Source organism: Nyctereutes procyonoides, unplaced genomic scaffold, assembly GCF_905146905.1.
Source record: "Nyctereutes procyonoides isolate TBG_1078 unplaced genomic scaffold, NYPRO_anot_genome, whole genome shotgun sequence".
Classification (NCBI taxonomy): Eukaryota; Metazoa; Chordata; class Mammalia; order Carnivora; family Canidae; genus Nyctereutes; species Nyctereutes procyonoides.
Window position 1 is genome coordinate 44,555,841 of NW_026575020.1, and position 12,439 is coordinate 44,568,279.

The following is a 12,439-nucleotide window of genomic DNA, read 5'->3' on the forward strand; positions in this document are numbered from 1 at the left end:
CTCCCCACCTGATCTCACCTCCAGGTGGTGAACAGGAAGAGAGGTGTAGGAGTCCTGGGGCTGCCAAGGATGCTTCAAATGATCCTTCATTTTTATAAAAACTGTAGCAAAATACATATAAAATGTCCATCTTAACAATTTTTAGTGTACAGTCTATAGCATTGAGTACATTGACATTGTTGTAAAAGCCAACCTCCAGAACCTTTCATCTTACAAAACTAAATTCTATATCCATTAGATACTAACTCCCCACTACCTCTCCCCCCAGCCCCTGGCAACCATCATTCTCCTTCTGTCTTTATGAATCCAACTCTTGTAGGTATCTCATAAAAGTGGAACCATGTAATATTTGGTTTTTTGCATCTGGCTTATTCCACTTAGCATAACGTCCTCCAGGTTCACCCATGTTGTAGCCTGTGTCAAAATTTCCTTGTTTTCTTAATGATGGATAGTATTCCGCTGTCTGTATGTACTACATTTTGTTTATGGTCCTTGTTGCTTGCCGTGAGCCCTTCAGGTGCCTCTTTCCCTGGGTATAAAACCCTTGGTTTCTGATTCAGCTGCTCAAACCCTGGGCTCCATACTCAGGACTCCAAATCAGCGCCCTAGAAAGTGTCAGGGTCAGGGAGCACAGACCTCGGATGGCAGGGGAGCAGGGAGAGGCAAGCAGGAAAAGGAGAGAGATGAGAAAACCAGGATTGGGAAGAAGGTGATAGAAATGTGGTGGAGTTAAAGACACCCATGAGTATGAGTAGAAACACTTACATCGGAGTTCAGGGGCCCAGTTACCACTATATTGGGATCCCGAGATCCCTGAGAGCTCTCCAGGGTGGATTGGATTCTCCGTCTCATAGCTTTCCTGCTGCCCCATTGGGGCAACCAGCCGCAGAATTTTGTGGAACATCTATAAATCCAGCCATTGTTGAGATTCCATGAGCCCAAGTAGGAAGCTTGTTGCGGGAAGCTGAGAACCACCAACCTAAATTCACCCTTCTCAGAATTTAGTCTGGCTGCGAAGATGAGACCAAGGTCCATGGGTAGCCTTTCTTCTTTGAAGAGAGCTCCAACTTTGCGAGTAAGCTGGTTGAATCATAAAACCAGAGATCTTTATGTAGTTATGAAAGGGGTCATTGACTCTAGTGGTTTTTAAATTGTTTTAGCTCCAAAGACTTTTGCTCAACCTAAATTCTATGGGGGAAGCCAATATGCAAAGTTGAAGGGAATAGAGCTCTGGCTGAGGCGGTGGGCTGGATTCCAGCTTCTTGAGAGTCTCTAACTTGTGCTTCTTGGAGCACAACCAGAAGACCACTGCTGGAGCCAGACCTAATTGTAAAAATAAAGAGACAGATTCTTAGAAGTGAAGTGACCTATCCAAGGTCACAGCTAATGGAACCCCAGAATCCCATCTTTTCCCCATGGTCAACATACCAATGTGCCGTTCAAATTTTTTCCAAGTTAGGCTCTTGGGAGTCTGACTGCTCTTTTTTGGCCTTCCTTATTTCCCCTTCTCGAAATCATTCTTTCCAACTTTAAATCCAATATTCTTCTTCAGTGTCGGGGCCTCATCAAGCTTCCCTCTTCCCTGCCTTTCTTCACAAAGTATTTGCTGTCCGCTCTACACATTTGTGAGGAATTGGGGTTAAGGCCTCCAACAATCAAAACACTGCAAGTGTGGGACACCTGAGTGGCTCAGTGGTTGAGCATCTGTCTTTGGCTCAGGGTGTGATCTTGGGGTGCTGGGATCAAGTCCCTACCAGGCTCCCCACAGGGAGCCTCTTTCTCCTTCAGCCTATGTATCTGCCTCTCTCTGTGTCTCTCATGAATAAATAAGTAAAATCTCTAAAAACAAAAAACCCCAAAGAACCAAAAAACTGTGAGTGTTTTCCCTACCAAAGTAGCTTACGGTCCAGTTAAGCAAGGACGTAAGCCTCCAAGGACTAACCAGAGAATGATTGCCAAGTAGCCTCACAGCAGCAGCACTGCTTTATCTTTGTAACTCACAAAGTATGAGCTCCCAGGGACCTGCAAGAAGAGGAACTAGGAGATGAGGTGTGACAGGGAAGATTTTCCCTGGGAGATGGGCTTTAAGTGAGACGTCACAGGGAAAGATCCCCCAAGGCTGGTGCTCAGGCCAAAAGAAAGGACTGTCATGCATGGAGATGACCACCTCATTCAATAGACACTTACCCAGTGCCTGCTGTGTGTGAGGCCCCGGCTTGGCCCTTGGGGACAGCCACGGTCCCTGTCCTCATGAAACTTACAATCTAGTGGGCAGATAGGCATTACATAGTTGTAATCATGTGACAGATAACAGCCAGCTTTTTTTGAAACCAGTATCAGTTATGGTCCTATGTGGCTGTGACTTATGAAGACCAAAAACAGCGGCTCAAAAGAAACACAAGTGCATTTTTCTCCTCCTGTTGAAGTTCAGAGGTTGGCAGTGTCATTCTGCACAAAGTGCTCAGGCCCCCAGGCTCCTTTTATCTGGTGGCATTGTGGTGTATGACCTCTGTTCATGGTCTAAGATGGTGGCGCAGGCTCAATCACCACTTCTATTGAAGGAATGGTTCTGGAAGTGTCTCCTACTTGGTAAGCCTCCTCAGGAAGCAACAGGACCTCTGTGGTATTGGGCTTGTTCATCTGAAGACAGAAGAAAAAGAAACTCTGATCCTCTTAACTTCTTCAGCCTCCTCAACCTCCCTCCTGCCTGGTCCCTCAGTCAGGCCCAGTACTTGCCCCACCTAGGAAGAAGTATGGGTAAAAGGTAACCTATTTCCGAGTTTTTCTTTGACTGGACTGACTTCCAGTATTTCAAACCATGACTCAAGCCATCTGTCCGTCTGTTCTAGTTGATAGGACAAAATGTCATAGACTGGGTGGCCTAAACAATTGACATTTATTTCTCACGGTTCTGGAGACTGGAAGTCTGAGATCAGGGTGCCAGCATGATTGGGTTCTGATGAGAGCTCCCTTCCTATCTTCCTGCTGTGCCCTCACAGAGGAGAAAAAGTGGGAAGAGAAGGAGAGGGAGAGAGAGGCTGATCCCATTACGAGGGCTCCACAAACATGACTTTGCCAAAACATAATTGTCAAGGGCCCCTCCTCCAAATGCCTTTACATGTTAGGGGTGGGAGGCTGAGGCTTCAACATATGAATCTGGGGGTGGGAGTGGGGGGACACAATTCAGTCTCTTAGCAGACTGTATAATTTATAGGAATAGGGTTGAGCCCACTGAGGACCCTTCCACCACCCTGAGGGGTAGCTGACTGTGGACCTGAGAGGGTGGCACCTCAGTAGGTCAAATGAGGGTTGGGAGGAAGGGGTACCCCAGATCCTGAGCAAATGGAAAGAGGATTCCAATCTGAAGCTGGCAATGGTACCGTCCTGATGGGGTGATGGCAAGTGAAGGACATGGGACAGCTGTCTTGCATAAGGAAGGTGCCTGAATATGCCCACCAGCCAGGCTTCCTATCTCCCAGAGATTGGAACAGCAAATACAGATCCTGGTGCAGCTTCCGCACCACCCCAAGACCTGTGGCCAGCTGCTGCAGAGGAAGCTTCCTGCTCCAGGTCAGAGAGGATGAGGAGCCTCACTGAAAACTTCCACCATTAGGATGCCTGGGTGACTCAATGGTTGAGCAGCTGCCTTCAGCTGAAGGCATGGTCCTGGGATCAAGTCTCTCTGTCTATGTCCCTGCCTCTCTCTCTCTGTGACTCTCATGATTACATAAATAAAACATCTTTAAAAAGAAAGAAGTTCCCACCATCAGAGAAGATGAACCAAGGCCAGGAACAGGGAGGAGATTTGGGGAAAGTTCCTGCTTGCACTCTCCTGGCTCTGCCCATTCCCCGCCTCCCATCTAATGGTCAGTGTGTGTGTCCTGGCTCCTGATTACCTGAGCAAGCTGGGAGAGGAAATGGGTAAGGCAGTCACTAGAGCTAAGGTGACTATGACATGGGGTCTGCTGACATCACAGGCAAATTTCAGAGAGATGATAATAACGAGCATTACCAACTTAGTGAACACCTACTATGGGCCAGGCGCCGTGCTAAGCACTTCACGTCACATTTTCTCATAGCAGCCAGGAGATGAGAGTTGACATCCCCATTTAAGGTTTTTAAAACATGACATAGAAACAATAACAACAACAAACTTGATTCTTACTTCTTTTAGTTTCCCCCACCTCCAGCAGAAGGCTGTAGCCTGGTACGATATTAATATTCCTGGGACGCCGTTTTCATCAAATTGCTTCCTCAATTAGAACTTTAAAAGCCTCCCTAAATGCTACTGGCCATTTCCAAACCTTTCTGTGGGTTTCTAAGGCCTTCCTTTATCTGGCCCTACTGTCCTAGGACTCACAGTAGCCGGCTGCCCTCTTTCCCCTCTGTTAGCTCCCTTACTCTTCCTCCTCCTCCTCCTTTTCTGCCCGCCCCCCACCCCCGTGACCTCTGATCCACCTTATTCCTCCCTCCTGATGTGTGTTCTTTCTGCCCAAATGGTTCCCCTGCTTCAAGACTCAAGTCAGGTTGCCTTCTCCCCCCGCCCCCCAGCTTTCTCCTCGGCCAGAGGTCTCTGTGCTAGTTACCGATGGCCACAGTTTAGTGTCCTTAAATAGTTGCCAAATTGGAACCTAAGATATCAGAGCTAGAGGAGAGCCTGGAGACTTCTAGTGGAGTGTAGTCACCTGGGAGCAGCACTGGGGCACAGGGCTGTCACGCGTTCGGTTGGCATCCTCTAAAACCTCTTGGTGGGGCTATAAGCGAGACCGCGCGGCCGAGGTCGCTGGCGGTGCAATGTCCGCCTGCTACCGCTAGATGGCAGGATTGCAGCGGCCTGCCCCCGCCGCACGGCCGGGCGTGGGACCGCACCGCGGGACCCCAGAGGAAGAGGGATGCCCAGCGCGGGCTGGAAGGACCCTTCAGAAGGCACTTAGTCCCTCTCTATGCCAGCAGGAAAGCGGAGGTTTTAGTCACTTTCAAAGACTCGCAACTCGTAGCGTGCTTCAGTAAGCCCACAAGGTTTTGCAACTGAGGGGTCAAGGAGAGGACACTGTTCTGGCCCCGTGCGGTCAGCTCCTAAGTCACATCTGCGCTCAGCTTCAGCCCCACAGGTTGCAAAATGAAGAGGATGATTAGCTCATTCTTAATCCCCTCTGGCTCTCTGCTACTGCTCATCTAGAGCTCGAAGAATCTCTTGCTATATTCAGCTTTTGTCCATTTGCTCTTTGTTCACCGCTATTGTGCATAAACATTTAGAATCCTTGGTGGTAGAAAGCATTCGGTCAATGGAGTGCACGGTAGCAGGTGCTTTGGGAGATTAAACAAAAATCAAAATTGCTATAGTCTCCCACTCCGTGAGTTTACACTCTACTGGAGGACAAATGATCTACATGCGAAAAAGGTAAACCACATCAAAAAACAAGATGGGGGGGCACTTGGGTGGCTCTGTGGATGAGCATCCACTTTTGGTTCAGGTGGTGATCCTGGGGTCCTGGGATCGAGTCCTGCATCAGGCTCCCTGCATGGAGCCTGCTTCTCCCTCTGCCTATGTCTCTGCCTCTCTGTGTCTCTCATGAATTAAAAAAAAAAAATTAAAAATAAAAAAGACAAGATAGAAGAAAAGACACCAGGCAATGTAAGTCTGCATCAAGGGAGAGGCCTGGGACCAGAGTGCTAGGAGCTCTGAAAAGTGGTCAGGGAAGGTTTCATAGAAGAGATGTGGCAAAGTTGGATGGGCTATAAATAGATAAGCACCCAGAGAGAGGATTCCAGACAAGAGGTGCAAGGTGTCCTCTTCATCGACTAGAGCCACAGTCTCTGTCTTTTAGGGCTTGGTAAAAAGAAATAAAGAAGAATAAAAGGAGAGAGAGAGTTTCGCAGGGGCGGAGGCTGGGTGACTCGGTTCCATGTCTGTTTTCAGCTCAGGTCATAGTCTCCGGGTCCTGGAGTCCTGCATTGTGCTTTTTGCTTGGCAGAGAGTCTGCTTCTCCCTCTCCCTCTGTACTTGCTCTCTTTCTCTCTCTCTCTCTCTCGAATAAATAAAAATATAAAAAATATTTGTAAAAAAATAAAAGGAGAGTGAGATAAAAGAACTGGAGAGAATGGCATGAGAGGCCAGGAGAAGGTAGAGAGATAGAGGATGGAAGGGTGAGCAGGGACCACACTCTGGAGTGATATGCACCAATTTAGAGGTGAAGAAGAGGGACATCCTTAGGGATGTCTGGTGGCTCAGTGGTTGAGCATCTGCCTTTGGCTCAGGGCGTGATCTTGGGGTCCTGGGATCAAGTCCTGCTTCGGGCTCCCTGTAGGGAACTGCTTCTCCCTCTGTCTATGCTCCTGCATCTCTCTCTGTGTCTTTCATGAATAAATAAATAAAATCTTAAAAAAAAAAAAGGAGAGACCTTAAAACAATCTAAGGGTAAGCTGGGAAAGTACTTTCTTTTTTCCCCTAATCTTGTAGAACCACAGAATTATAGACTTTTTGGGTGAAAAGAGACCTCTAGTTCAAACTCTTCCATAAAACCCTTATAAAATGATCACTCGGGCTGCCTGGTTGGCTCAGTTGGTTAAGTGTTGGACTTTTGATTTTGGCTCAGGTCATGATCTCAGGATTGTGAGATTGAGCCCTGAGTTGGGCTCTGTGCTGGGCTTAAGATTCTCTTTCTCCCTCTCCCTGTGCCCCACTGCCCCCCAAAAATGAAAATGAAAATGAAAAGAATAAAAAAAATAAAATGACTGCCGATTGTTGACTTGAATACCTACCATGACAGGGGACTCACTATCTTCCAAAGTAATCCACTCCATTTAAGAAAAACTCTAGCTGATATTCTTCATAGTAGGAATCTGATATTTACATTCCTGATTTCCATTGAATGGTCTTGGATTTGTCTTCCAAAGTAACCCAGGAAAGTTGTAAGAAATTCCCTATAATAGAAGTTGGCATTTCTTCTTTCCTCAGCGGAATACCTGCCAGCAGGTGCTCGTTCCAGCCCAAGATTCTTATATCCATTTAACATGACCAGTTGCTATCTAACTTGTTCTACCTGGGGCTCAGTTCTCTCATAGCAATGTACTTTCACACTTTAGAGTCTGGAAGTTAATCTTTTTTGTTGTTGTTGTTAAAGATTTTATTTATTTATTTGACAGAGAGAGAGTGCACAAGCAGAAAAAGCAGCAGAGGCAGAGGGAGAAGCAGACTCCTCGCTGAGCAGGGAGCCTGATTTGGGGTTCCATCCAGGACACTGGAATCACCTGATCCAAAGGCAGATGCTTAACTGACTGAGCCACCCAGTTGCCCCAGGAAGTTAATCTTCATAGGAAAGATGGAACTAAGGTCAAAATTGCCAGCACAAAGGACTGTGCCTTTTTTGTTCTTCTTGCTCAGAACATAAACAGCATATTTTCATTAATCCTAACATTAAAAAATTTCACTTCCTTCCAGACTTACGTCTTCTTGGCCTTTGTCTCACAGCCCCATGCCACAACTTTGCGTTGTTCCCAATCAGCCCTCTGCTCCTTCTACTTTATGGATAAGAACCCCACAGAGGACTTGCTTTCCTCAGCTCCCTCAGCCTCTTTGGAGCCCCTTCCCCCTGTTTCCTTAGTTGTTTGCAATTTGCTGTTGAACACCATCCCTTCCTCTGGCAATAGGAACAGAGATTCTGATCCATAAAGACTCCTGTGGGCACATTCATGCTCTTTTTCCCAGAAGAAGATTTGTACTTTTCATCCTATTGTCAAAGGGGTCAGAGACCCAAAAAAGGTTAAGAACCGCTGTTTCAGAGCCTTTGTGGGATTCTGTTTATCTTTCTCCTGAATGTTTTGACATTGCATCTGGTGTGGCCACAGTTCCTTCCGGGCTTCCATGACCTCTAAGATAGCTCATCCTCTCTTTTCTTAGGACTCTCTTCACTTCTGCCTCTCTCCCAGACATCCCTGAATCACACTTAGGTTTAGAGAGGCAATACCATCTATTCTTTCTCTGCGGCCCCAGTGAGCTGAATAAATGTTCCTACCAAGTGAGAGCTGCATAGGCATGCCACCCACCCCACCCCCTAGCTGGAGCTCATTGAATTTCTGCAGTCATTTCTCCCTTCCTTTATCACAGGGTCCATTGTCAAATGAAGATGAATCCCAGCTCATAAATTGTTGGTAATCCCCAAGAGAGTGTGTGCATTTTCTACAAAAACTTAGTCATTTTGCATTTATGTAAATCTTCCTTGGTGCATCTGGCAACCAAGGGTAACAGTCTGTATAGGGACAGGGAGTTGGGGGTGTCGTGTCTCCGTTTTCTCTGTGGCGCAGGAGACTCTGATCCCAGCCCATGAGGACTGCAACAATGCATCTGGCTGTGCTGGTTTCAGAGCTCCCTCAGTCTGCCAGCACAATGACCACCTGGGCCCTCCCCCTTCTCCCATTCCTTCTCCACCCATGCTCAGCTCTTCACTCAGCTCTTCTATACCCAACATGTTGTGGAGAAGCCAGGGTCAAACATCCAGTGTTAAAAGCATGGTTACCAGTTGGAATGTGAAGAGTTTCACAAACATTTACTTAAAGCATTTTATTGCTGGTACTGCAACTTTCCATTTGACTTAGAATTTCTTCTTCACTTTAGTTTGCCAGTGCCTCGTTTCTTATAATGGCAGCTGGCATTTGGCCAGGCCTTTGGGGTTTCTGAAATGGAAGAGAAACTGGTCTTTGCCCTTGAGGAATATCAAGCCTGATAGGTAAGCTAAGACGTCTGTTGTGCACAAATACAAAAATATCAAGCAGAAGACAAAGGCTTATAAGATAGATACTAGCAAGGAAGTGAGGGAATTGTTTTTTTGTTTTAATTTAATTTAATTTTTAAAAATTTTTATTTAAATTCAATTAACTACCATATAATGTATTATAGATTTCAGAGGTAGAGGTCAGTTATTCATCAGTCTTATACCCAGTGCTTATATTCAGTCTTATATCATGTGCCCTCCTTAATTTCCATCACCCAGTTACCCCATCCCCACACCTCCCTCCCCTCCAGCAACCCTCAGTTTGTTTCCTATGATTAAGAGTCTCCTATGGTTTGTCTATCTGATTTTGTCTTGTTTTACATTTTCCTCTCATCCCCTATGACCCTTCGTTTTGTTTCTTAAATTCCACATGAGTGAGATCATATGATAACTGTCTTTCCTTGACTTATTTCACTTAGCACAATACCATCTAGTTCCATCATTACAAATGGCAAGATTTCGTATTTTTGATGGCTGACTAGTATTCCATTGTGCATGTATACATATATACATGGTATACATATATACCATACCTTCTTTATCCATTCATCTGCTGTTGGACATCTGGGCTCTTTCCATAGTTTGGATATTTTCAACACTGCAGCTATGAACATTGGGGTGCAGGTGCCCTTTTGGATCACATCATTTGTATCTTTGAGGGTAAATACCCAGTAGTGTAATTGCTAGGTCTTAGGATAGCTCTATTTTCAACTTCTTGACCTCCATACTGTTTTCCAGAGTGGCTGCACCAGCTTGAATTCCCATCAGTAGTGTAAGATGGTTCTCCTTCTCTGCATCCTCATCAACATCTGTTGTTTCCTGACTTATTAATTATTGGTGTGAGGTAATATCTCATCGTGGTTTTGATTTATATTTCCCTGATGCTGAGGGATGTTGAACATTTTTTTGTGTGTCTGTAGGCCATTTGTATGTCTTCTTTGGAGAAATGTCTGTCCATGCAGAAGTGAGGGAACTTGAAAAGGAGAAGCAGGCTGATTTCTACTTCAGAGGTCAGAGAAGTCTCTTTGGAGGAGGAGGAGCTGTCATGGAAACCGTAGCGGCTGGGGGTGATTTTGATCTACACTCACAGCAGTGGTAGAGCAGTGGTTAGAATACTGTTTCAGGGTCACAGTGGGTCTACGCTCTGGAGCTGTGTGGCCTCTGGCAAGTTTCTCAACCTCTCTGAGCCTCAATTTCTCAATCTACAAAATGGAGATAATAGTAGTAATGATAATAGTATTACTGTTTGATTATTAGATGAATTAATGAATACATGTAAAGCACTTAAAACAGTGTCTGTCACATAGTAAGGACTCAATAACTATTAGCTTTGTAGGGGAGAAGGATAATCTCAGCAGAAGGAAGAGCTCTAGCAAAAGAAGGAAAATGAAAGAACTTTTTAAAAATTTTAATTCCAGTATAGTTAATATACGGTGTTATATTAGTTTCAGATGTACAATAGAGTGATGCAACACTTCCATACATCAACCAGTGTTCATCACAGCAAATTCACTCAAGAACTCTTATTCTTTTGGGAAACCATCAAATAATAGAAATACCTGACAAACAAATGGAGAGAGAAATACTGTTTATTGTAAAAGCAACTGCCTTTACTACATATCCTAATGCTCTTCTGTGCTTCACATGTAATGTTCATTTACTCTTTCTAGCACTTTTCCTGGGACAGTTGTGATTATTCTCACTCTATAAACAAGGAAACTGAGGCTGACAGAGACTAAGTCTCATGAGGGCACTTAGTGAGCAAACAGAAGCTTCAGGAATCAGACCCATATCCACTTGCTGCCTAAGCCTGGGTTGAGTTTCCAGCTATAGCACCCTTGCCTTCCTTGAATGCCTCCTCCCCCACTCCTGAGTCTCACACCCCATGGCATATATACAAACCTGCCAGCGGGTTAAAACAAACAAACCAGCATGCAACAAAATCCAACATACCAAGGTGATTTGTAGTAAAGAAGGGACCAGAGACCCATCCCAGGGAGCAGACCTTGGGGGGAGTAGGGTATGTTACTGGAGGGTCCAACTGGGAAAGTGGAATGAGGAGATGCCTTCCTGGTGACCCTGTCCTTCTGGTCCTTTCTTTGTGGCATCTGGGGCATCTGCTTGAGATGAGTCTTGAGGGTTACTGGGGGAGATATGGAACACAAGGAGAGAATTCCAGGGTTGGTGGGGTACGGGGAGGCAGTGAGTCACTTGTGTGATAAGATTTGCTGCTTCAGTGGATAGGTTACTAAATGTCTTTTTTTTCCTGCACATTTGGACTTAGACTTTTTGGGAGTGGTCTTAATACATAATCACTGTGACATTTTTAAAAAAGATTTTATTTATTTATTCATGACAGACACACACAGAGAGAGAGAGAGAGAGAGGCAGAGATACAGGCAGAGGGAGATGTAGGCTCCAGGCAGGGAGTTCTACGTGGGACTCGATCCCGGTTCCCCAGGATCACACCTCAGGCTGAAGGCGGCAGTAAACCTCTGGGCCACCGGGGCTGCCCATCACTCTGACATTTTTAAATTACTTTTTATCCTATCTTAATAATAAATACAATTAAAAGTTGCACAGTTAAATTAAGACTGGGACTTATGTCTTATAACCCATGTGGCTTATTTCATGTACCTTTGGCAATTTTATTGTGTGCTCCTCTTCCATTTTCTGCATTGCTACAATTAGTTTTTGAGGGACTTTGAGAATTCTGTCCCCTTGCCTCAAAGGGCACCCATGGTCCCCTACCAGAGTGTCCCAATGTCTATCAATTACCTTTTTAGGGGGCAGGCATTGAAGGCTCCTGGGTATGGCTTGTTAATTGAATATTTGGGCTCCGAAAGTCAGAATGGCAGCTCTTGGAGCTGAGGACTATGGTTTGTTGATGAGTAACCTTAGGCAAATGACTGTCCCTTTCCATACCTCAGTATCCTCATCTGAAAAATGAGGATTAGAAGAGATACCCATCTCATTAAGGGGTTCTGTGAGGAGTTTACAAGGTCATATGTATGAAGCACTTAGTATAATGGCTGTCACATAATAAGCCCCTCAATGGGTGTTAGCTATGAGGTTGTCACCACTCTGTCATCTTCACTTATCCAATGGATTACCCAGTAAGAACTCTGAGGCAATAGGAAACATATTTCATTTTGTGATCTGGGCAAAGGAAAGCTACAGAAAAACAGGGCATTCATTCAGTAGGATGGTCCCAGGTGAAGGTTTTACCACATACAAAATCCTCTGCACATTTAGAGGATGGGGCTGAGGGTGCAAAGTTCTCAGGGAAGGACCAATGAAACAGGATCGGGAGGACAGGTGATGGCAGTTGGGAGAAACTAGCTAAGGATGGGGAGATTCAGCCAGTGGAGTGCTCACAGGTGTGAGCCCCTGAGCGGAGGAAAATGTGGCGAGGAGGGTGGGGGGAAAGGGGGTCATAGAGGTCATGGAGTTCTCCTGCCAGGGGTCCTTGTGTGAGTGAAGGAGAAATGGGCTCTCCTCTTCTACACCTTCCTTAGGCCTCCTGGCTTCCAGGACAGGGCTGAGGACTGCAGGTTTTCCTGGACTGGAAACAGCCAGAGCCACAGGGAAGTGAGCCATACTGCTGATCACACTCCCAGCTCACAGTCATCCCACTCTTTGTCATCCTTTCAGGGAAAAGCTGAATC